Genomic DNA, 27,120 nt, shown 5'->3' with positions numbered 1-27,120 from the left:
GTGAGTTGGAGGGAGAGAGAAGCAGGCTGAAGACCCAGGGCGAGTTGACCTCTGAAAAAGTAGGGAGAGAAAGTAGAAGGGGGGGTCTTAATGACGAGGGGTTCGGGGGGGTTAGAAAATAGCAAATGGGTGGGAACGTGGGAGGGGCTATCTTAGGGCCACCTGTTGGATGCCATGGCTACGGAAAGAGGGAGGGAGAAGAGAAAGAGACATACCTAGCGTCAGGGAGGGGAGAAGGTATGGGTGACAGAGAGAGGGAGGATTCCATTCCCATATTAAGTTTTGTAGAGGTCCCTGACCATGCCTAAAAATACTGACACTGAAGGTGTGAGCATTTACAAGATGGCCACCATGGAATTCTGAGGGTTGATGAGCTATACTGTGGAGAGAGAGAGACATATTGAGAGCGTCATATAATCATCAACATGCGTAATTATTATTTTTTTTACCTTTATTTAACTAGGCAAGACAGTTAAGAACAAATTCTTATTTACAGTGACAGCAGGGGCAGAATGACAGATTTTTACCTTGTCAGCTCGGGGATTCGATCCAGCAACCTTTCAGTTACTGGCCCAATGCTATAAACACTAGGCTACCGACCACCCCTGATAACATTATGATACTAATACTCTGTGCCATAGAACCTATTGAAATAGATACTGTTGCCTGCCTATTGTTGCCTGCCTACTGATGCCTGCCTACTGTTGCCTGCCTAATGTTGCCTGCCAAATGTTGCCTGCCTACACTGTTGCCTACATACTGTTGCCTGCATACTGTGTTCTGCCTACTGTTGCCTGCATACTGTGTTCTGCCTACTGTTGCCTGCATACTGTGTTCTGCCTACTGTTGCCTTTCTACTGTTGCCAGCCTACTGTTGCCTGCCAGTGCAGTCCTTAGCTGACAGACAGACAGACAGACAGACAGACAGACAGACAGACAGACAGACAGACAGACAGACAGACAGACAGACAGACAGACAGACAGACAGACAGACAGACAGACAGACAGACAGACAGACAGACAGACAGACAGAGCACCGATTCTATAGAACAGAGTACAGGGCATATATTTATAGTTATGGTGATATCCCCTATGAACAATTTTAAGAATATCAATAACCCAATATCCCTTGATGGACTACAAGATAAATATTTTAATGGCCATTTTGCGACTATTGTTATTACATTTGCAAAAGCCTGGCAGACCTGTCAGTGAATAAAGGTACTAAAAGAGCCAGAGAGAGAGAGACAGAGATCAAAATCCAGAAAAGAGACATTAAATTCTACAACCACCTAAAAGGAAGTGATTCCCAAACCTTCCATAACAAAGCCATCACCTACAGAGAGATTAACCTGGAGAAGAGTCCCCTAAGCAAGCTGGTCCTTGGGCTCTGTTCACAAACACAAACAAACCCCACAGAGCCCCAGGACAGCAACACAATTAGACCCAACCAAATCATGAGACAAAAAGATAATTACTTGACACATTGGAAAGAATTAACAAAAAAACTGAGCAAACTAGAATGCTATTTGGCCCTAAACAGAGAGTACACAGTGGCAGAATACCTGACCACTGTGACTGACCCAAACTTAAGGAAAGCGTTGACTATGTACAGACTCAGTGAGCATAGCCTTGCTATTGAGAAAGGCCACTGTAGGCAGACCTGGCTCTCAAGAGAAGACAGGCTATGTGCACACTGCACACAAAATGAGGTGGAAACTAAGCTGAACTTCCTAACCTCATGCCAAATGTATGACCATATTAGAGACACATATTTCCCTCAGATTACACAGATCCACAAAGAATTCAAAAACAAACCCGATTTTGATAAACTCCCATATCTATTGGGTGAAATACCACAGTGTGCCATCACAGCAGCAAGATTTGTGACCTATTGCCACAAGAAAAGGGCAACCAGTGAAGAACAAACACCATTGTAAATACAACCCATATTTATATTCATTTATTTTCCCTTTTGTACTTTAACCATTTGCACTTCGTTACAACACTGTATATATACATAATGACATTTGTAATGGAACTTCTGTGAAGTGTAATGTTGACTGTTCATTTTTATTGTTTATTTCACTTTTGTATATTATCTACTTCACTTGCTTTGGCAATGTTAACATATGTTTCCCATGCCAGTAAAGCCCCTTGAATTGAATTGTGAGAGAGAGCTGAAGCCAGAGTGAGAGACAGTGAGAAAAAGGGAGAGCTAAAAAGAGAGAGAGAGCATGTCAGATATTCGTTTATAGAGAGAAAGCCTAACGTTGTCATTTTTTTTAGCTTTGGCCGACTGACATATGTTGGCTAGTGTTGCGTGCATGTCTGCATGTAACACTATATTAGGGGGCTTGGAGAGAGAGAGAGAGCGAGAGAGAGAGAGGTATTTACACACTAGAGCTGGGATGATAAAGCGGAAATGTGAGAAAGAAGGAGCGCTAAAGAGGGAGAGAGCATGTCAGATATTAGTTTACAAAGTGAAACAGGAGAGGAGAGTTATTAATAATGGTGTAACCTGACCTCTCCTGCTGGCTCATGCAGTTTAGGCCTATTTAGATCCCAGGCCCAGAGGGAGAGGGTGCAGGAAGATGGTACTGTAGGTATGGGGTAGGTAACTATAGCAAGGTTGGAGGAACATCTGTTTTATTGGTGGTGTATGTACGAGAGAGAGAGAGAGAGAGAAAGAGAGAGCGAGATAGACTGAGTGTGTATTTTTGATTATAGTCAACCAAGCCTCTGTGTGTGTGTGTGTGTGTGTGTGTGTGTGTGTGTGTACTAGGACACCCTTCCCCCCCAGGATATGATGACCACCGACAGATAGTGTGTATGGTATTGCACCTCAGTGGACAACAGCACCCTCACCTGGCCGTAGCAGTAATGGCACCAAACCTGTTAAAACCCCCATTACTACGATTGTCAGTCACCTGCTTTGCACATATCTACAACCACAGGAGGTTGGTGGCACCTTAATTGGGGAGGATGGGCTCATGGTAATGGCTGCAGCAGAATCAGAACAATGGTATCAAATACATCAAACATATGGCTTCCATGTGTTTGATGCCATTCCATTAGACATTATTATGAGCCGTCCTCCCCTCAGCAGCCTCCACAATGTTCTAAATTACTATTGTAGCTGGAAACGGCTGATTCTTAATGGAATATCTACATAGGCGTACAGAGGCCCATTATCAGCAACCATCAACTCCTGTATTCCAATGGCAAGTTGTGTTAGCTAATCCAAGTTTATCATTTTAAAAGGCTAATTGATCATTAGAAAACCCTTTTGCAATTATGTTAGCAGAGCTGAAAACTGTTGTCCTGATTAAAGAAGCAATAAAACTGGCCTTCTTTAGACTAGTTGAGTATCTGGAGCATCAGCAGTTGTGGGTTCGATTACAGGCTCAAAATGGCCAGAAACAAAGACCTTTCTTCTGAAACTCGTCAGTCTATTCTTGTTCTAAGAAATTAAAGCTATTTCATGTGAGAAATTGCCAAGAAACTGTAATCAAACCCACAAATGCTGATGCTCCAGATACTCAACTAGTCTAAAGAAGGCCAGTTTTATTGCTTCTTTAAAAAGCATAACAGTTTTCAGCTGTGCTAACATACTTGTAAAAGGGTTTTCTAATGATTAATTACCCTTTTAAAATGACAAACTTGGATTAGCTAACACAATGTGCCATTGGAACACAGGAGTGATGGTTGCTGATAATGGGCCTCTGTACGCCTATGTAGATATTCCATAAAAAAATCTGCCTTTTCCAGCTACAATAGTCATTTACAACATTAACAATGTCCATACTGTATTTCTGATCAATTTGATGTTATTTTAAAAGACAAACAATGTGCTTTTCTTTCAAAAACAAGGACATTTCTAAGTGACCCCAAACTTTTGAACGGTAGTGTACATACATTGTTTTAAATGGAACTTGGACTGGTCACAATATAACCCACCCTCTTCCAAATAGAACTTACACTGTTCTCATGAGAATCAACGTTGTTGCCCTCAGCAGCCTCCACCGGTCTACACAGATACGTAATAGGATAATATTACTGCATCTTAATGTCGAAAACAAAATTCTTAATAATGCACACTAAAATAACTAGCCATTTCTGTTTTGCCTCTGAAGCTAAGCAGGGTCGGTCCTGGTCAGTCCCTGGATGGGAGACCAGATGTAGCTGGAAGTGGTGAAAAAGTCACATGTGGGGAAATTATTTTTCACATTAGGGATAAACATGTGAAAAATGTAACCGTGTGTCTGACTCGTGAAAATATCAAATTTGATTTTTTTCTTTTTTATGTGACATTCTTCACGTTACTTGTTCATGTTGTTTTTTCTAAGGGTCTCTCTAAAATCAATTTTATTGCTTTTCTCTTATTTTCATCTCTCTCTCTCTCTCTCTCTCTCTCTCAGTTCCCACCATGCATCTGGTCTGAGGGAGGTGACATTATGTACAGTACATATCATACTGTGCATTTCACAAGGCTTGATTTAGAAGAACCAATTACATGCAATCACTTATTGAAGGGATAAATGAGATGATGAAAACCTCCTCTTAGTAGACCTTGTGTACTTGCAAGATTAGTGATATGACACTAACACATATGTGTAAACAAACACCTTCTTTGTTTAAGGAAGTGAGATCCTCCAATCACGGTGGAAACAGCACACACACAATTTACAATGACTGCAGTAGACAACCATATACAGTATGTCTCTTTGGTAGGAGAACTTGGGAGAGGAAGGGAGTATATTCAATGGTTGTGTGTTACTCTTCAGTAATCACATACATACAGCAGTGATTTTAGCATGTAAATCTTGATGGGGCAAACTGACCAAAAATGTTTACAATGATTACATTTCTTTAAAACAGGCTATAGGCTACATGTGCACCACCAAGTCAGAACAGTAGGCTAAGTTATGAGGGTGGAATGGACCAAATATTAGGGTGATGCACATGGGTTACTAACAGCTTACTACACAACATACACTTAGTATTATGTTCTTAGCTACAGTATACATATCTCCCTGGCATATTGCATCATTTATGCGCAGCATACAATACATGGACTTACCTTGTTGTGCTGTGCTCACATGAACAGGAAGGTGGCGTGGCGGTCCTTCTAGTGGGCAAGTTTGGTAATCAAACTTTGTCATCAAAGTCTGGCATTCTGATTTATGGTGCTTTCAAGACAACTGGGAACTCTGAAAAAAAAAAGTTTGAATCATGATGTCAGTGATCTTGAGGTTGGAGCTCTAGAAAGAGCCCCAAGTTCCGACATGGAATTCCGAGTTGGATGATCATTCAAAATGTTGTTTTTTTTCCCAGCAGGACCTAGTTTTTTTCCCGAGTTCCCAGTTGTCTTGAACTCACTGAAGTCTGAGATTTCCCAGTTCCAATTTTCCAGTTGTTTTGAACGAGGCAGAAGTCATGCTGGATTGACAGCATGGCCAATGTATTCAACCTTTCCTAGCCCATTGTGTTGAATTTTTATCCTTTTAACCTTGGAAAATAGACCGTTAAACCCAGACTTGGACCACACACCCTCTCCACTGAATAGCAGGCTAGTGATTGCTTGCAATGCCTGCAGTTAGCCACTGATTCCTTCCAAACCACTCTTGTTGAATTATCGATTTCCAACTTGTTGTGTAATGTTTAAGTCCAATTGCCGATGAGCACAGACACGTTTTATCTATAATTTCTCTTCATATGACAAGGATTGAAAGGATTTGCCAGTAGACTGTCCACTTGATTCATAATGATGACTGCTATTCTAGCTTGTTAGCTAAGATTTTGAAAGTATGATGTTGACATGATCAGTCCAATCAAAGCTACGGTAGATATAACGTGATTTGACGTCATTTTATCTGTGACCAATGACCTTGATCCTTCTTGGATGGGCACTTCTAATGTAACTCTATGGCAGCACCCAAGGGGCTTGAATGTTCGAGCTCTCCCCATAGATTTTGTGGTGACGTAGTGTCCCGATGAGTGACAGAACACTGAGCCAATCACAGGGCAACTAGATTACCAACCCCTACGCGCCGTATTTTCTGCTGTCTGTCCCACCACAGAAAGCACTGAGCTAGGCTTAAACACCTGCAGTTTGGAGCTGCCTTACTCAAAAAAGCAAAAAAGAGACCATGTTTGTATGTTGTTTTATTAACTTTATTACGTTGTTTACAAACTGATATGTGACACGCATTAATGCCAAATTAACATGCAAAAGAGGCAACAACAAAAAAGGCGCCTGCCCTGAATGTTGGGTCACCACTGCATACATACATACATACATACATACATACATACATACATACATACATACATGTGATTTCACTTGTGAAAAACTGTGTTTTTTTGTGTGAGGGGAGGTACTTTGCAGTTTGGAATCTATGAGAAAATGAAAATCATTATGAGGCAAATGTAAATTGTCTCTCTGACTTGGCAAGTATCAAAGTAATTACACTCAGTGGAGATGACTGAGTTATACCCAAAGACTGGGAGTGTGTATAGTGCACACACACACGCATGCACACACACACATTTTGCATGGGCACACACATACACTGAGTGTACAAAACATTTGCACCCCCTTTTGCCCTCAGAACACCCTCAATTCGTCAGGTGTCGAAAGCATTCTACATTGATCCTGGCCCATGTTGACTCCAATGCTTCCCACAGTTGTGTCAAGTTGGCTGGATGTCCTTTGGGTGGTGGACCATTCTTGATACACAAGGGAAACTGTTGAGTGTGAAAAACCCAGCAGCGTTGCAGTTCTTGACACACTCAAAACGGTGCGCCTGGCACCTGCTACCATACCCTGTTCAAAGGCACTTAAATGTTTTGTATTGCCCATTCACCCTCTAAATGGCATGTCTAAACTATCTCAAGCCTTGAAAATCCTTCTTTAACCTGTCTCCTACCCTTAATTTATACTGATTGAAGTGGATTTAAGAATTGATATCAATAAGGGATCATAGCTTTCACCTGGATTCACCTGGTCAGTCTGTCATGGAAAGAGCAGGTGTTCTTAATGTTATGTGCACTCAGTCTATATTCACACACATATTCAAACACACAAACATTTGCATAGACGCAAGCTCAAAAATGCTTCTGTTTGCTCACACACATAGAAAGAGACAAACACACACACACACCTTTCCGAACAGTCCCTTCCATATTGATGTTGGCTTGAACCTGAGCTCCAACAGATCATTAAACCCTCATCCACCCTCTCCTTTTCCTACCATTAGAGCTCCATAACCTGCTCTAAAATCTAACAGGAACACAGTGTATAACATACCAAACACATACACACACAAACAAACCCTGCTGGGACTGTAATGGCCCCAGTACCTGCTCCCCCTCTGCAGCTCGCCCACAGTCCGTATGTTAGTGTAAACGTTGCTAAGCAGTGTGTGTGTGTGTGTGTGTGTGTGTGTGTGTGTGTGTGTGTGTATGTGTCTTTCCCCTCTGCTGCGAGTTCACCAAATGGGTTTGGGAAACCTGTGCCAGCCTTTTACACTGGTGTCCAGGCAACCAGAAATGGCAGAGAAGTGTGTGGGTAGGACACACAAACACGCACGTCAGCCTGAGGAGTATTACTTTGACATTTTAGAGAGATTTTGAAAAGGGTATTGCGTGTGAAGGAACACAAATGAATTTGCATGCCTTGTATTGTTATCAAAATCACTATTATTCTATACGCCTTCTATTAGCTTTACTCATATCAGACCTGGGTCCAAATACTATTTGAAATTTCAAATACTTTATATGTGCTTAATTGAGCTTGCCTGGTTTAATTGACCAATACAATAGACCCCAAACTGCTAATCCTGTTCAGCTGGCACTCCAGGCATGCTAGACCAAACGCTGAAAGTATTTAAAATATTTAAAATAGTATTTGAACCCGTCTGACACATACTGGCATTTCAGGATGACAAGAAGAGGAAAATGTTTAGTCACTGTTTGCATCCCAAAAGGCACCCTAGAGTACCCTTGCCCATAGGGAATAGGATGCCATTTGGGACAAAGTAAGTGTAAAAATGGAAGCATTCTTTGACCGTTTCTTAACGACTCAGGGACATGCTGCTTGGTAACTGTAGAACCTTACAGAATGTCAACATCTAAACTCAAAGTGTGTGTGTGTGTGTGTTTTACACACTCTCTCTGTCTCTTTCTCTCTATCCACACACACACACACTAAAGAGCTAGATCTGAGGCAGATGGTGCTTTAACCAAAGAGCAATACAGAGGCCAAGGCCCTTTTTTTTTTGTTTATCTTAATTCTCTGTTTATCATGTTCTGTGGAAAACATCTTTGTCCAATTAGTCACTTCAGTTCCTGAAATTGCAATTGCTTTCCTTTAGTCTACATGACCTTGAATCAACTTGATGCAGCCATTTCATAGTCAAAAAACATACTGTAGGCCTACTGTAACAACCTCTTAATTGTTTTTGTAAATTGGTACAAAGTCAATAAAACGGATCACAAAGAAACAGAACATTAATTTAACCCGCTCTAGTTTTGCAACCCGCCATTACTGTTCTTCTCCCTGACCCACACTGAAACTGCAACCATTTTGGATATTTTCCCTCCTCCTGCACCACACTCAAACTGCAGCCATTAGGGAACTTCTCCCTCCACCTGCACCAAATTGAAACTGCAACCATTTTGGATACAGATTAATGAGGTAAACGCTGTAGCTCAGCAGAGGTTCTGTGCTGCTGTCACCAGGGCCTGGTCGCTGCTTAATCGGGTCTGTAATCACAGCGTGGCTTCCAGTCACAGCCCCCGGGGGAGGGGCTTAATTAACAAGCTTCTGGTAATGGATACTAATTAGTGTTGTCGTTAGTGTCCCACTCGGGTCTTAGGCCGGTTCTGTGTGGCACCCTATTCTCTATATAGTGCACTACTTTTGACCAGAGCCCTGAGAGCCCCAGGTCAGAAGTAGTGCACTATAAAGGGAATACGGTGCCCTTTGCCCTGGCCTCGTCGACTCTCACGCAGCACTGGGGAGAACACAAATTGGTGTTGATGCATGGCTGTGAGAAACTCAGGGTCCCATCCAGTTAGTTAAAAGGTTTTGCTACGTTTTCTAGCTGTGCATTCTGAATAACACATTCTCTCTGAAAAAGGCTGGATAAATTCCACCTACTGAACATGGTCTCCCAGGGTTTTAAGCAAAAAAGGTCAACTCAAAAAGCTGAAGTACCTCAGAAGGCAATCCAGGAGCAGGGTTGCCTTTCCTGCCACTGCACTGGAGCACACATCTCTAAGTACTAACTAGATGTCAATATTAAGCGCTCTTTACTTCCTTATGCTTGTTATTGACGTCCAATTAGTACTTAGTGATGTGTGTTGGCCAGCCTGTACTTAGACACACACACACACACACACACACACACACACACACACACACACACACACACACACACACGACTGTCCAGTCTCTAATCAGGGCTGTCAGATCAGTGTCAGACAGAAAAAAAAGAGAGAGTGGTTTAAAACATGGAAAGAGCAAGAGTTAAAAGGAGAGAGGGGCAGAATGACTCCGCATTTTCACTTTTTGTGTTTTCTGTCGACTCCCCCCCACAACAAGCGTTCCTTTCAGCAACATCACAGCCAGTGGCCAGGGAGAGGACACACACACAGACGCTCTCTCTCTGTCCTGCTTCTCCCTCTCTCTCTCTCTCTCTCTCTCTGTCCTTCTCCTTGTCTCTCTCTCTGTCCTTCTGCATCTCCCTGTCTCTCTCTCTGTCCTTCTGCATCTCCCTGTCTCTCTCTCTGTCCTTCTGCTTCTCCCTGTCTCTCTCTATGTCCTTCTGCTTCTCCCTGTCTCTCTCTCTGTGCTTCTTCTTCTCCCTGTCTCTCTCTCTGTCCTTCTCCTTCTCACTGTCTCTCTCTCTGTGCTTCTGCTTCTCCCTGTCTCTCTCTCTCTGTCCTTCTCCTTCTCCCTGTCTCTCTCGCTGTCCTTCTGCATCTCTCTCTCCTTCTCCCTGTCTCTCTCTGTCCTTCTCCTTCTCCCTGTCTCTCTCTGTACTTCTGCTGCTCCCTGTCCTTCTCCTTCTCCCTGTCTTTCTCTGTCCTTCTCCTTCTCCCCGTCTCTCTCTCTGTCCTTCTCCTCCCTGACTCTCTCTGTCCTTCTCCTCCCTGTCTCTCTCTGTCCTTCTCCTTGTCTCTTTCTCTCTGTCCTTCTCCTTCTCCCTGTCTCTCTCTCTCCATCAGATGACTAGCAGAAATGTGTTTAGGCTGTATTGTACCATAGCTCTCAGAATCCACAATAACAAAGCTACTTTTGTATCTACGACAGTAAATCTTTGTCTGTATCATTTCAAAAAAATATATTTCTCTCCTCTATCTCTCCTACTAATCATTTAGTTTTATCTTTGTATCTAATATTTCTTCCTTTCTTTCCCTTCCTTTGTTCTCAAATGGCCTTGATAAGCATGGGTTGTTTTTGAAGAGTTCCTGTGTGTGTGTGTGTGTGTGTGTGTGTGTGTGTGTGTGTGTGTGTGTGTGTGTGTGTGTGTGTGTGTGTGTGTGTGTGTGTGTGTGTTCGTCTCTGATAGTCACTTCTTCTTCTCCCTAAATTAGTTGATCTTGTGATGGGAAATGAGAACTTCCCTATTAGATTGTCTCCTGGGTGTGAACACACAAACACACAAACAAACAGACACCCATCGCACTATGCAAAACAAACATGCTCTCTCACACATAATACACACACACACACACACACACACAAAGACAAAGACAAACAGACACACACACAGACAGGGCCTTGTTTCCTAGTGTGTGCTATGTCTCGGCCCAGGGCCATGGCAGTCCCTGTAAACACAATCCAGACCAAACAGGGAGAGCCAACACAGCACTCCAAATGCACTTAAAAAACACACATTTGCATGCATGCAAACACACTCACAAACACATATGGATTCACACGCGAGTATGTACACACACCACACACACATATCTGTGCATGTGCATAAACTCAAACACACATACGCATGCACACACACGCACACGTACACTTCTGAATAGCACACACTAGCACACACATACACACACACACACACACTTCTGAATAGCACACACACACAAGCACACGTACACATGAACATGGCAGGACACGTGCTGTGTTTGTCAAACAAACACGATCATTAATGTATGTGAAAAACCAAGTAAAAACACCATCCAGGATCCAGTCAGAATCTCTTGGGAACATTACGTAAAACCACTGCATGAATATTCCAACACCAAAGAGTCTGCGTTTCTCTATAATACTTAATAGTAATTACTTTTGGGTTACTCTGTAGATCTGCTGTGCTATTCAAATGCTGCGTAACACATTTAATTAAAGGGTATGGAACCAGATCTGTAAAAAACACTCATTATCCATTGCAAAGTCACAGAGAAAACACGGATACTTTCTATATTATATACAGTTGAAGTCGGAAGTTTACATACACCTTAGCCAAATACATTTAAACTCAGTTTTTCACAATTCCTGACATTTAATCCTAGTAACCATTTCCTGTCTTAGGTCAGTTAGGATCACCATTTATATTAAGAATGTGAAATGTCAGAATAATAGTAGACAGAATTATTTATTTCAGCTTTTATTTCTTTCATCACATTCCCAGTGGGCCAGAAGTTTACATACACTCAATTAGTATTTGGTAGAATTGCCTTTAAATTGTTTAACTTGGGTCAAATGTTTAGGGGATCCTTCCACAAGCTTCCCACAATAAGTTGGGTGAAATTTAGCCCACTCCACCTGACAGAGCTGGTGTAACTGAGTCAGGTTTGTAGGCCTCCTTGCTCGCACATGCTTTTTCAGTTCTGCACACACATTTTCTATAGGACTGAGGTCAGGGCTTTGTGATGGCCACTCCAATATCTTGACTTTGTTGTCCTTCAGCCATTTTGCCATAACTTTGGAAGTATGCTTAGGGTCATTGTCCATTTGGAAGACCCATTTGCGACCAAGCTTTAACTTTCTGACTGATGACTTGAGATGTTGCTTCAATATATCCACATAATTTTCCTAGCTTACGATGCCATCTATTTTGTGAAGTGCACCAGTCCCTCCTGCAGAAAAGCACCCCCACAAAATGATGCTGCTACCCCTGTGCTTCAAGGTTGGGATGGTGTTCTTCGGCTTGCAAGTCTCCCCCTTTTTCCTCCGAACATAACGATGGTCATTATGGCCAAACAGCTCTATTTTTGTTTCATCAGACCAGAGGACATTTCTACAAATTGTACAATCTTTGTCCCCATGTGCAGTTGCAAACCGTAGTCTGGCTCTTTTATGGAGTTTTGGAGCAGTGACTTCTTCCTTGCTGAGTGGCCTTTCAGGTTATGTTGATATAGGACTCATTTTACTGTGGATATAGATACTTTTGAACCTGTTTCCTCCAGCATCTTCACAAGGTCCTTTTGCTGTTAATCGTGGTGCATGGTGTTTATACTTGTGTACTATTGTTTGTACAGATGAACGTGGTACCTTCAGGTGTTTGGAAATTGCTCCCAAGGCTGAACCAGACTTGTGGAGGTCTACAATTTTTTTTCTGAGATCTTGGCTGATTTCTTTTGATTTTCCCATGATGTCAAGCAAAGAGGCACTGAGTTTGAAGGTAGGCCTTGAACTACATCCACAGGTACACCTCCAATTGACTCAAATGATGTCATTTAGCCTATCAGAAGCTTCTTAAGCCATGACATCATTTTCTGGAATTTTCCAAGCTGTTTAAAGCCACAGTCAACTTACTGTATGTAAACTTCTGACCCACTGGAATTTTGATACAGTGAAATAATCTGTCTGTAAACAATTGTTGGAAAAATTACTTGTGTCATGCACAAAGTAGATGTCCTAACCGACTTGCCAAAACTATAGTTTGTTGACAAGAAATTTGTGCAATGGTGGACAAAGGAGTTTAAATGACTCCAACCTAAGTGTATGTAAACTTCCCGACTTCAACTGTATTTCTTTTTTCCGTTTTTTTCCTATTGTGCTGTATCTGCTTCAGCAACAAGGGACCACCAATCAGCCTTTTTCTGTTAGATGTATGCAAATATAGAACTGGAAGATGATTTGCATTTTTCAAAAACAATATGCAAGTGTTATTCTTGAAACCAACTGTCAATATGATGTAGAAAACCATGGGCCTATAACGTAGTTGAGCAGTGCAGATGCAAAGTTTGGTAACAGAACGACGGCAGAAACAGTCATTCTCTTACCAAACTTTGCACTTTGGTATAATGATTCCAACTTATAAAATGAATCACTCTATGCTTTATAGCTACCTATTTTTATTATGACACATCCGATATTATTGTCATGGCGATATGTAATTATAAAGTAATTGGTATTGTGGAGTCGAGCTTGTACTTCATATTATCATTTTAAATAATACAATAAAGATTATCCGTGCATAGCAGAGTAATTCTGCTTGTCTAGTGTCATCCATCCTAACACACACACACACACACACACACACAAGTCCTTTCACATAAAACATGTCGGCGGTGTGTATTCACATTTCATATTAGGATATCCGATGATATTCAATACCATAATGAGTTTGGATGTAAAGACATGGGGAATAGGGTCAAACGTAGTGCACTACTGTATACAGAGAATAGGGTGCCATTTGGGATGCAGCCTTTGTTCATTTCTCACACTTTCTGGCATAGTTCTTAGAGTACTAATGCTGCTTTTAAACAGATCAGGGCATATTCAGACATGGCGACATGCCCTCTTCAACACACACACACAGAGACAGAGAGAGAGACAGAGACACAGAAAGAGAGAGAGAGGTATTTACACACTAGAGCTGGGATGATAACGCAAAAATGATTGACACTGACCATACCGATCATTAATGCCAGGCATTTTGTTGATATCATTCATTATGATAAGTAGTCTACGCTAGAGAAATGTTAAGTTTGAAAATAAATACATTTGTAATATGGGTGATTGTTAGTGGGACATTTGATGGCTACAACCATCACACTAGTAGTAGAAGTTCTAAAGATTATTAAGAAAAACTGTGGTGCACATTAATGTTATATTTATTCATTTTATTTTTTATTGAACCTTTATTTAACTAGGCAAATCAGTTAAGAACACAATCTTATTACCATGACTGCTTACCAAAAGGCAAACGGCCTCCAGTCGGGATAGGGGCAGGGATTGAAAATAAAGGGCTAAACACACACACACGACAAGAGAGACACCACCACACTACATAAAGAGAGACACCACCACACTACATAAAGAGAGACACCACCACACTACATAAAGAGAGACACCACCACACTACATAAAGAGAGACACCACCACACTACATAAAGAGAGACACCACCACACTACATAAAGAGAGACACCACCACACTACATAAAGAGAGACACCACCACACTACATAAAGAGAGACACCACCACACTACATAAAGAGAGACACCACCACACTACATAAAGAGAGACACCACCACACTACATAAAGAGAGACATCACAACACTACATAAAGAGAGACACCACCACACTACATAAAGAGAGGCACCACCACACTACATAAAGAGAGGCACCACCACATTACATAAAGAGAGACACCACCACACTACATAAAGAGAGACACCACCACACTACATAAAGAGAGACACCACCACACTACATAAAGAGAGACACCACCACATTACATAAAGAGAGACACCACCACACTACATAAAGAGAGACACCACCACACTACATAAAGAGAGACACCACCACACTACATAAAGAGAGACACCACAACACTACATAAAGAGAGACACCACAACACTACATAAAGAGAGACACCACCACACTACATAAAGAGAGACACCACCACACTACATAAAGAGAGACACCACCACACTACATAAAGAGAGACACCACCACACTACATAAAGAGAGACACCACCACACTACATAAAGAGAGACACCACCACACTACATAAAGAGAGACACCACCACACTACATAAAGAGAGACACCACAACACTACATAAAGAGAGACACCACCACACTACATAAAGAGAGACACCACCACACTACATAAAGAGAGACACCACAACACTACATAAAGAGAGTGCTAAGAGAACAACACAGCATGTTATTGTTCTACATATCGTTGTCACATCTATTCAAGATGTTTGTCCATATCACCCAGCTCTAATATATACACACACACACACACACACACACACACACACACCTCTACCTCCATCAAACACCCCTGTGAAAGCGTGGCATGTCTGCGTCTAAAGTTACACTTTTAAATAAAGGAGGGCATTCCATTCTCTGTTCTCACTAGTCAAAAACAGCTGTCCCTTCTCTCTCCATCTCTGTTCCTGCCATCTCACTCCTCTGCTTCTCCCATAATACTCAACCCACCACATCCCACCCACATAGCCTGGGTCTAGGATAGCTACAAGATGAGTTTAAAGGTGGACTTAGCTAAATAGCGTTGCCACGAGAACCACCACAGATATTGAGATGAGCAAGATGCAAGACTTCGCTCTCACGTCACACTTTTTTGCACAGGTTTTCTTTGTAGCCAGGTGACAAAAACAGTGGAGAAGTTGAGCCTGGGCTTCAACCCTATTAGTTGTTGTGGAAATTGACGCGCTGTGCCGTTTACTTTCTGCATGTATGTCATATTTCGGGGTCTACTTGCAATAAAGCCTATAGTAGGCTAACCTCATCCCCAGGATAATCACGTATTATGCGGAAGTGGCTGGTGAATAACAGCAGGGCTACACGTTTGGCTACAACTGCATCAGAGTTGAGAGAACATTGTAATTCTGATGTTTTTTAACTGTGATAAACAAACCTATTCCGCAGTCTAGAGAATTCCATGCCATCTCACTAGCGCTTTTTCTGGCATCTCGCGCTTCCGATGGCACACTGATTGTTACATCGGAGAAGATAGTAGAAAAATAGTTGGATGGGAATAGTGTAGGAAGGAGTGAGGGAAAACGAGATAGGATTTACGAACCGGATAGCGCGGTGACATCAGCTTGGAAAAATGTGTGTGCGCGAGTGTCTGCAAAGCAACATAATCAGACGGTTTCCACTAGTTACCACAGCCACAATGTCAGAATTGGCTTATAATTTAAGGTTAGGGGTTAGGAAGAAGGTTAGCAGTGTGGTTCAATTTAGGTTTGAGGTTAGGGTTAGGTTTCAAATCTGAGTATAAGAAGATAAATGGTAGAAATAGGCGGGGTTTATGACTTTGTGTTCATGGTAACTAGTTAGGAACCAGACAGCGCGTGTAACCGGGAACGAAAACCGAGAGAGGATAGCGATAGTGTAATATTTTCTGTACATTTTTTATTGTTTATTTCACTTTTTTTATTATCTACTTCACTTGCTTTGGCAATGTTAACATATGTTTTCCATGCCAATAAAGCCCTTGAATTGAAAGAGAGGGGGGATTGCCGTTTTCATAGCAGCAGGATATTATGATGGCAGCACGATCGCGAAATGTATCTTTTCAAAATAAGAGTCCATCTGCAAAGACATGCTAAACTTTGGGAATATAGAGAAAAAAGGTAGTGGAAGTGGAATTAGTGTATCCTCTAATTCTCTTTCATACTGGCTTAAGGAATCCATAATTGTTACATTTTATGTAACGCTATTACCACTAGCATATGTTGCATATCTATGACTTTAACTGGCCAATGTGACTTTAAGATCACAGGCACTATTACATGATCAAAACACCAGCAGATATGGGCCGTGCCAGGCACATTTGGCATAACCTTTTCGCTGTCACTAAACATACTCTGTAATTGTTGACTTGCAAAAGATGCAGGTGACACAAATTGTTCCTTCACATGTGACTTCAAAATATAATTGTACCCGTTAATTATTTGGTCGATGAACCACTTGTTGTCGTTGATTAATATTTTATAATCCTCTTTAGTAAGTGGAGATGGAATCGTTTTGGTTGTCTTTGGAATTAGAAGTTAAAACACAGATGAGTCATTCTTTGTGCATTTGTCAGAGCACAGATACTTCTGTCTTTCTGAAGAAAATGTAGTACTTTTGTAACAGTATTCGTCGTCTGAAGAGGAAGAATCATCAGACCAAAACGCAGCGTGTTAAGTGTTCATACTTTCTTTAATAAACTGAACACTAAAACAGAAATAACAAAGAGAAGAATCGAAACATTTCCGTAAGGCTGCAAACCACTAAACAGAAATGAACTACCCACAGAAACTCTGTGGGAAAAGGCTACCTAAGTATGGTTCCCAATCAGAGACCGATAGACAGCTGTCCCTGATTGAGAACCATACCTGGCCAAAACAAAGAAATACACAAAACATAGTTACACCCTAGTCACACCCTGGCCTAACCAAAATAGAGAACAAAACCCTCTCTATGGCCAGGGCGTGACAGTACCCCCCTCCCCCCCAAAGGTGCAGACTCCGGCCGCAAAACCTGACTCTAAAGGGGAGGGTCCAGGTGGGCCTTCTTTACGGCAGCGGCTCTGGTGCGGGACGTGGACCCCGCTCCACCTTAGGCTTGGCCCACTTAGGTGGCGCCTCTGGAGTGTTAAACAAATCTACTTTGAAACAAAAGTCTACACCTCACACACATGGTTATGGACTTAAATAAAGACACCTGTACCATGTCAGATATAGAGTTGAAATGTATTACATTTTGAGTTTGCAACCCAATATTACACTTTATATACAGTCGTGGCCAAAAGTTTTGAGAATGACACAAATATTAATTTCCACAAAGTTTACTGCTTCAGTGTCTTTAGATATTTTTGTCAGATATTACTATGGAATAGTGAAGTATAATTACAAGCATTTCATGAGTGTCAAAGGCTTTTATTGATAATTACATGAAGTTGATGAAAAGAGTCAATATTTGCAGTGTTGACCCTTCTTTTTCAAGACCTCTGCAATCCACCCTGGCATGCTGTCAATTAACTTCTGGGCCACATCCTGACTGATGGCAGCCCATTCTTGCATAATCAATGTTTGGAGTTTGTCAGAATTTGTGGGTTTTTGTTTGTCCACCCGCCTTTTGAGGATTGACCACAAGTTCTCAATGGGATTAAGGTCTGGGGAGTTTCCTGGCCATGGACCCAAAATATTGATGTTTTGTTCCCTGAGCCACTCAGTTATCACTTTTACCTTATGGAAAGGTGCTCCATCATGCTGGAAAAGGCATTGTTTGTAACCAAACTGTTCCTGGATGGTTGGGAGAAGTTGCTCTCAGAGGATGTGTTGGTACCATTCTTTATTCATGGCTGTGCTCTTAGGCAAAATTGTGAGTGAGCCCACTCCCTTGGCTGAGAAGCAACCCCACACATGAATGGTCTCGGGATGCTTTACTGTTGGCATGACACAGGACTGATGGTAGCGTTCACCTTGTATTCTCCGGACAAGCTTTTTACCGGATGCCCCAAACAATCGGAAAGTGGATTCATCAGAGAAAATTACTTTACCCCAGTCCTCAGCCGTCCAATCCCTGTACCTTTTGCAGAATATCAGTCTGTCCCTGATGTTTTTCCTGGAGAGAAGTGGCTTCTATGTTGCCCTTCTTGACACCAGGCCATCCTCCAAAAGTCTTCGCCTCACTGTGCGTGGAGATGCACTCACACCTGCCTGCTGCCATTCCTGAGCAAGCTCTGTACTGGTGTTGCCCCGATCCTGCAGCTGAATCAACTTTAGGAGACGGTCCTGGCGCTTGCTGGACTTTCTTGGGCGCCCTGAAGCCTTCTTCACAACAAATGAACCGCTCTCTTTGAAGTTCTTGATGAGCCAATAAATGGTTGATTTAAGTGCAATCTTACTGGCAGCAATATCCTTGCCTGTGAAGCTCTTTTTGTGCAAAGCAATGATGATGGCACATGTTTCCTTGCAGGCAACCATGGTTGACAGAGGAAGAACAATGATTCTAAGCACTACCCTCCTTTTGAAGCTTCCAGTCTGTTATTCGAACTCAATAAGCATGACAGAGTGATCTCCAGCCTTGTCTTTGTCAACACTCACACCTGTGTTAACGTGAGATTCACTGACATGATGTCAGCTGGTCCTTTTGTGGCAGGGCTGAAATGCAGTGGAAATGTGTTTTGGATAAAAAAAAAAAATTCTGTTCAATTGCATGGCAAAGACGGATTTTGCAATTAATTGCAATTCATCTGATCACTCTTCATAACATTCTGGAGTATACGCAAATTGACATCATACAAACTGAGGCAGCAGAATTTGTGAAAATTAATATTTGTGTTATTCTCAAAACTTTTGGCCACGACCGTACACTACCTGTCAAAAGTTTAGATCACCTACTCATTCAAGGGTTTTTCTTTATTTCTTACTATTTTCTACATTGTAGAATAATAGAGAAGATATCAAAAATATGATAACCGCTTGTGTATTTCCTACTGTGAAGCATAGAGGAGGGGGTGTTAGGGGGTGGAGTGCTTTGTTGGTGACACTGTCTGTGATTTATTTAGAATCCAAGGCACACTTAACCAGAACGGCTACCACAACATTCTACAGCGATGCGCCATCCCATCTGGTTTGGGCTTAGTGGGACAATCATCTGTTTCAACAAGAAAATGACCCAACACACCTTCAGGCTGTGTAAGGTCTATTTTAACAAGAAGGAAAGTGATGGCGTGATGCATCAGATGACCTAGCCTCCACAGTCCCCCAACCACAACCAAATTTAGATGGTTTGTGATGAATCGGGCCGCAGAGTGAAGGAAAAGCAGCCAACTAGTGCTCAGCATATGTGGGAACTCCTTCAAGACTGTTGGAAAGCATTCCGGGTGGAGCTGGTTGAGAGAATGCCAAGCGTGTGCAAAGCTGTCATCAAGGCAAAGGGTGTTTTTTTTTAAGAATCTCAAATATTAAACATATTTTGATTTGTTTAACACTTTTTTGGTTACTACATGATTCCATATGTGTTTTTTCATGGTTTTGATGTCTTCAATATTATTCTACAATGTAGAAAATAGTTTAAAAAATAAAATTAAAAAAACTTGAATTAGTAGGTGTGTCCAAACTTTTGACTGGTACTGTATATATATATATATATATATACAATTGAAGTCAGAAGATTACATACACCTTAACCAAATGCATTTAAACTCAGTTTTTCACATTTCCTGAGATGTAATCCTAGTAAAAAAAACATGTATTAGGTCAGTTAGAATCACCACTTTATTGTAAGAATGTGAAATGCCAGAATAATAGTACAGAGAATGATTTATTTCAGCTTTTATTTCTTTCATCACATTCCCAGTGGGTCAGAAGTTTACATACACTCAATTAGTATTTGGTAGCATTGCCTTTAAATTGTTTAACTTGGGTCTATTGTTTTGGGTAGCCTTCCACAAGATTCCCACAATAAGTTTGGTGAATTTTGGCCCATTCCTCCTGACAGAGCTGGTAGGCCTCCTTGCTTGCACACGCTTTTTCAGTTCTGCCCACAAATGTTATATAGGACTGAGGTCAGGGCTTTGTGATGGCCACTCCAATACCTTGACCTTGTTGTCCTTGAGCCATTTTGCCACAACTTTGGAAGTATGCTTGGGGTCATTGTCCATTTGGAAGACCGATTTGCGACCAAGCTTTAACTTCCTGACTGATGTCTTGAGATGTTGCTTCAATATATCCACATAATTCTTCTACCTCATGATGCCATCTATTTTGTAAAGTGCTCCAGTCCCGCCTGCAGCAAACCACCCCCACAACATGATGCTGCCACCCCCGTGATACACGGTTGGGATGGTGTTTTTGCGGCTTGCAAGCCTCCCCCTTTTTCCTCCGAACATAACGATGGTCATTATGGCCAAACAGTTCTATATTTGTTTCATCAGACCAGAGGACATTTCTCCAAAAAGTATGATCTTTGTCCCCATGTGCAGTTGCAAACCGTATTATGTCTTTTTTATGGCAGTTTAGGAGCAGTGGCTTCTTCCTTGCTGAGCGGCCTTTCAGGTTATGTCAATATAGGACTCGTTTTACTGTGGATATAGATACTTTTGTACCTGTTTCCTCCAGCATCTTCACAAGGTCCTTTGCTGTTGTTCTGGGATTTATTTGCACATTTCGCATCAAAATATGTTCATCTCTAGGACACAGAATGCATCTCCATCCTGAGCAGTATGACGGCTGCATGGTCCTATGGTGTTTATACTTGCGTACTATTGTTTGTACAGATGAGCATGGTACCTTCAGGCATTTAGAAATTGCCCCCAAGGATGAACCAGACTCGTGGAGTTCTACCATTTTTTTCTGAGGTTTTAGCTGAATTCTTTTGATTTTCTCATGATGTCAAGCAAAGATGCACTGAAATTGAAGGTAGGCCTTGAATGACATCCACAGGTACACCTCCAATTGACTCAAATTATGTCATTTAGCCTATCAGAAGCTTCTAAAGCCATGACATAAGTTTTTTTGAATTTTCCAAGCTGTTTAAAGCCACAATCAACTTAGTGTATGTAAACTTCTGACCCAGTGGAATAGTGAAACAGTGAATTATAAGTGAAATAATCGGTCTGTAAACAATTGTTGGAAAAATTACAAGTAGATGTCCTAACCAACTTGCCAAAACTATAGTTTGTTAACAAGAAATTTGTGGAATGGTTGAAAAATGAGTTTCAATGATTCCAACCTATGTGTATGTAAACATCCGACTTCAATTGATATATATATTTCTTCTTTAAAACAACAACAATACAAAGAAAAACAATATGAATGGCCGCTCCCACCGTGGGTGTTCTGGTCAGTGGGTGCGCTCACTCCCACCTGCCCCCATCCGACGCCTGGCATAGAGAATTATACCACGCTCAAAGTCGCTTAGGTCACTTGTTTGCCCATTCTAACGTTCAATCGAACAGTCACTGGCTCGTGTGGTTGATGTCCTTGATGATCTTTTTGGCCTTCCTGGGACATCGAGTAATGTAGGTGTCCTGGAGGGCGGGTAGTTTGCCCCCGGTAATGCGTTGGGCAGACCGCACCACCCTCTGGAGAGCCTTGCGGCTACGGGCGGTGCAGTTGCCATACCAGGCGGTGATACAGCCTGACAGGAGGCTTTCAATTGTGCATCTGTAAAAGTTTGTGAGTGTTTTAGTTGACAAGCCTAATTTCTTAAGGCTCCTGAGGTTGAAGAGATTCTGTTGCGCCTTCTTCTCCACTGTGGTCCTGTCTATGTAGATAGGGGGGTGCACCGTCTGCCTTTTTCTGAAGTCCACGATCATCTCCTTTGTTTTGTTGACGTTGAGTGAAAGGTTGTTTTCCAGGTACCACACTCCCAGAGCCCTCATCTCCTCTCTGTAGGCTGTCTCATCATCGTTGGTTATCAAGCCTACTACTGTTGTGTCATCTGCAAACTTGAGGATTGAGTTGGAGGCTTGCTTGGCCAAGCAGTCATGGGTGAACAGGGAGTACGGGAGGAGGCTGAGCATGCACCTTTGTTGGGCCCCAGTGTTGAGGATCAGCGGAGTGGAGGTGATGTTTCCTACCTTCACCACCTGGGGCAGGCCTGGCAGGAAGTCCAGGACCCAATTGCACAGGGCGGGGTTCAGACTCACCCCATTATCATACAGAAGGCGATGTCAGTACAGGTGCATCAAAGCTGGGACCAAGAGACTGAAAAACAGCTTCTATCTCAAGGCCATCAGACTGTTAACCAGCCATCACTAGCACATTAGAGGCTGCTGCCTATAAGCATAGACTAGAAATCACTGGCCACTTTAAGGAATGGAACACTAGTCACCTTAATGTTTACATATCTTGCATTGCTCATCTCATATGTGTATATACTGCATTCTATACTTTTCTACAGTATCTTAGTCACTTAATGTTTACATATCTTGTATTACTGATCTCATATGTATATACTGTATTCTATACTATTCTACAATATCTTACTCCGTAGATTTGTGTGTAATGGGTATATGTTGTGTACTGTAATTGTCACGCCTGCTTCTGCTCTTCCGCCAGGCTCCCCAACATTGCGCACTCCTGCCATCATCATTACATTTAACATAACATTTAACATTTAAGTCATTTAGCAGACGCTCTTATCCAGAGCGACTTACAAATTGGTGCATTCACCTTATAATATCCAGTGGAACAACCACTTTACAATAGTGCATCTAAATCTTTTAAGGGGGGGTTAGAAGGATTACTTTATCCTATCCCAGGTATTCCTTAAAGAGGTGGGGTTTCAGGTGTCTCCGGAAGGTGGTGATTGACTCCGCTGTCCTGGCGTCGTGAGGGAGCTTGTTCCACCATTGGGGTGCCAGAGCAGCGAACAGTTTTGACTGGGCTGAGCGGGAACTGTGCTTCCTCAGAGGTAGGGAGGCGAGCAGGCCAGAGGTGGATGAAAGCAGTGCCCTTGTTTGGGTGTAGGGCCTGATCAGAGCCTGAAGGTACGGAGGTGCCGTTCCCCTCACAGCTCCATAGGCAAGCACCATGGTCTTGTAGCGGATGCGAGCTTCGACTGGAAGCCAGTGGAGAGAGCGGAGGAGCGGGGTGACGTGAGAGAACTTGGGAAGGTTGAACACCAGACGGGCTGCGGCGTTCTGGATGAGTTGTAGGGGTTTAATGGCACAAGCAGGGAGCCCAGCCAACAACGAGTTGCAGTAATCCAGACGGGAGATGACAAGTGCCTGGATTAGGACCTGCGCCGCTTCCTGTGTGAGGCAGGGTCGTACTCTGCGAATGTTGTAGAGCATAAACCTACAGGATCGGGTCACCGCCTTGATGTTAGTGGAGAACGACAGGGTGTTGTCCAGGGTCACGCCGAGGCTCTTAGCACTCTGGGAGGAGGACACAAGGGAGTTGTCAACCGTGATGGCGAGATCATGGAACGGGCAGTCCTTCCCCGGGAGGAAGAGCAGCTCCGTCTTGCCGAGGTTCAGCTTGAGGTGGTGATCCGTCATCCACACTGATATGTCTGCCAGACATGCAGAGATGCGATTCGCCACCTGGTTGTCAGAAGGGGGAAAGGAGAAGATTAATTGTGTGTCATCTGCATAGCAATGATATGAGAGACCATGTGAGGATATGACAGAGCCAAGTGACTTGGTGTATAGCGAGAATAGGAGAGGGCCTAGAACAGAGCCCTGGGGGACACCAGTGGTGAGAGCACGTGGTGCGGAGACAGATTCTCGCCACGCCACCTGGTAGGAGCGACCTGTCAGGTAGGACGCAATCCAAGCGTGGGCCGCGCCGGAGATGCCCAGGTCGGAGAGGGTGGAGAGGAGGATCTGATGGTTCACAGTATCAAAGGCAGCAGATAGGTCTAGGAGGATGAGAGCAGAGGAGAGAGAGTTAGCTTTAGCAGTGCGGAGAGCCTCCGTGACACAGAGAAGAGCAGTCTCAGTTGAATGCCCAGTCTTGAAACCTGACTGATTAGGATCAAGAAGGTCATTCTGAGAGAGATAGCAAGAGAGCTGGCCAAGGACGGCACGTTCAAGAGTTTTGGAGAGAAAGGAAAGAAGGGATACTGGTCTGTAGTTGTTGACATCGGAGGGATCGGTGTAGGTCTTTTCAGAAGGGGTGCATCTCTCGCTTTCTTGAAGACGGAAGGGACGTAGCCAGCGGTCAAGGATGAGTTGACGAGCGAGGTGAGGTAGGGGAGAAGGTCTCCGGAAATTGTCTGGAGAAGAGAGGAGGGGATAGGGTCAAGTGGGCAGGTTGTTGGGCGGCCGGCCGTCACAAGACGCGAGATTTCATCTGGAGAGAGAGGGGAGAAAGAGGTCAAAGCACAGGGTAGGGCAGTGTGAGCAGGACCAGCGGTGTCGTTTGACTTAGCAAACGAGGATCGGATGTCGTCAACCTTCTTTTCAAAATGGTTGACGAAGTCATCCGCAGAGAGGGATGGGGGGGGGGGGGGAGGGGGAGGAGGATTCAGGAGGGAGGAGAAGGTAGCAAAGAGCTTCCTAGGGTTAGAGGCAGATGCTTGGAGTTTAGAGTGGTAGAAAGTGGCTTTAGCAGCAGAGACAGAAGAGGAAAATGTAGAGAGGAGGGAGTGAAAGGATGCCAGGTCCGCAGGGAGGCGAGTTTTCCTCCATTTCCGCTCGGCTGCCCGGAGCCCTGTTCTGTGAGCTCGCAGTGAGTCGTCGAGCCACGGAGCAGGAGGGGAGGACCGAGCCGGCCTGGAGGATAGGGGACAGAGGAAATCAAAGGATGCAGAGAGGGAGGAGAGGAGGGTTGAGGAGGCAGAATCAGGAGATAGGTTGGAGAAGGTTTGAGCAGAGGGAAGAGATGATAGGATGGAAGAGGAGAGAGTAGCGGGAGAGAGAGAGCGAAGGTTGGGACGGCGCAATACCATCCGAGTAGGGGCAGAGTGAGAAGTGTTGGATGAGAGCGAGAGGGAAAAGGATACAAGGTAGTGGTCAGAGACTTGGAGGGGAGTTGCAATGAGATTAGTGGAAGAACAGCATCTAGTAAAGATGAGGTCAAGCGTATTGCCTGCCTTGTGAGTAGGGGGGGAAGGTGAGAGGGTGAGGTCAAAAGAGGAGAGGAGTGGAAAGAAGGAGGCAGAAAGGAATGAGTCAAAGGTAGACGTGGGGAGGTTAAAGTCACCCAGAACTGTGAGAGGTGAGCCATCCTCAGGAAAGGAACTTATCAAGGCGTCAAGCTCATTGATGAACTCTCCAAGGGAACCTGGAGGGCGATAAATGATAAGGATGTTAAGCTTGAAAGGGCTGGTAACTGTGACAGCATGGAATTCAAATGAGGAGATAGACAGATGGGTCAGGGGAGAAAGAGAGAATGTCCACTTGGGAGAGATGAGGATTCCAGTGCCACCACCCCGCTGGCTCGATGCTCTAGGGGTATGCGAGAACACGTAGGCAGACGAGGAGAGAGCAGTAGGAGTAGCAGTGTTCTCTGTGGTAATCCATGTTTCCGTCAGCGCCAGGAAGTCTAGGGACTGGAGGGTAGCATAGGCTGAGATGAACTCAGCCTTGTTGGCCGCAGACCGGCAGTTCCAGAGGCTGCAGGAGACCTGGAACTCCACGTGGGTCGTGCGCGCTGGGACCACCAGGTTAGAGTGGCAGCGGCCACGCGGTGTGGAGCGTTTGTATGGCCTGTGCAGAGGGGAGAGAACAGGGATAGACAGACACATAGTAGACAAGCTACAGAAGAGGCTACGCTAATGCAAAGGAGATTGGAATGACAAGTGGACTACACGTCTCGAATGTTCAGAAAGTTAAGCTTACGTTGCAAAAATCTTATTGACTAAAATGACTAAAATGATACAGTACTGCTGGCTGGTGGAGTAGGCTAGCTAGCAGTGGCTGCGTTGTTGACTTTGAACGTGTAGCTGGCTAGGTAACCTCGATAGTTTCAGTACTACCCCTTGTCATGATACAAAGCAACTTTGTAGCTAGCTAGCTAACATAACACTAATCAAGATTACACACACCTGCCTTCCCCCCGTCATGCGCATCGGCGATTACTGGACTCACCTGGACTCAATTACCTCTGTCATTACCTTCCCTATATCTGTCTGGTTCCCTGCTCTGTTCCCTGCTTCTGTATTGATTGTCTTATGCCCTTGAAAACCTGTATGCTGCTGCTGTTCCTGTCTTGTTTTATATCTGTTTATATCGGATTAACTGTTTGACTCCCCGTACCTGTTTCTCATCCCAGCGTCGGTCTTTACAGAATTCAGAAGCCATCATACGAAGCATCGGGGAGTGCTGACGTTCCGGTTGGTGGTGACGTCGGGACCGGGGCCCGACACCAATGGAACTGGGGGTGCCTAAGCCAGCTCGTTGGGCTGTTACGTCCTAGCTGGCTCGAGAGGTTTCTTGCCCCGGTTGGCTCGGCAGGCGCCCATCTCACGTCAGTACTCAGCCGGCTCGTCAGGCTGCTACGCCTCAGCCCGGATCTTTGGGCTCCCACGCCTGAACGGGATCGACAGGCCTTCATGCCTCAGCCGGATCGTCAGGCTCCTATGCCTCAGCCGGCTCACCAGGCTCTCACGCCTCTGCCGGTTCGTCGGGGTTTCACGCCGAGACGGCTTGTCCAGCGCCTGTGCTGACGTTGTTCCTGTCTTGTTTTATGTCTGTTCCTGATTAAATGTTTGACTCCCCATA

General features: G+C 43.6%; 1 long non-coding RNA gene across 1 annotated transcript; it reads left to right on the top strand.

Annotated features, from left to right (window-relative positions):
• Positions 1-144: 144 nt before the first annotated feature.
• Positions 145-27,120, top strand: LOC106577954 (uncharacterized). Its single transcript, XR_001322246.3, has 2 exons — positions 145-429; positions 26,672-27,120. It is a non-coding gene; the product is annotated as an uncharacterized LOC106577954 (long non-coding RNA).

The sequence above is a fragment of the Salmo salar genome, chromosome 18 (assembly GCF_965601325.2).
Source record: "Salmo salar chromosome 18, fSalSal1, whole genome shotgun sequence".
NCBI lineage: Eukaryota > Metazoa > Chordata > Actinopteri > Salmoniformes > Salmonidae > Salmo > Salmo salar.
This window is presented reverse-complemented; position numbering and strand designations above follow the sequence as displayed.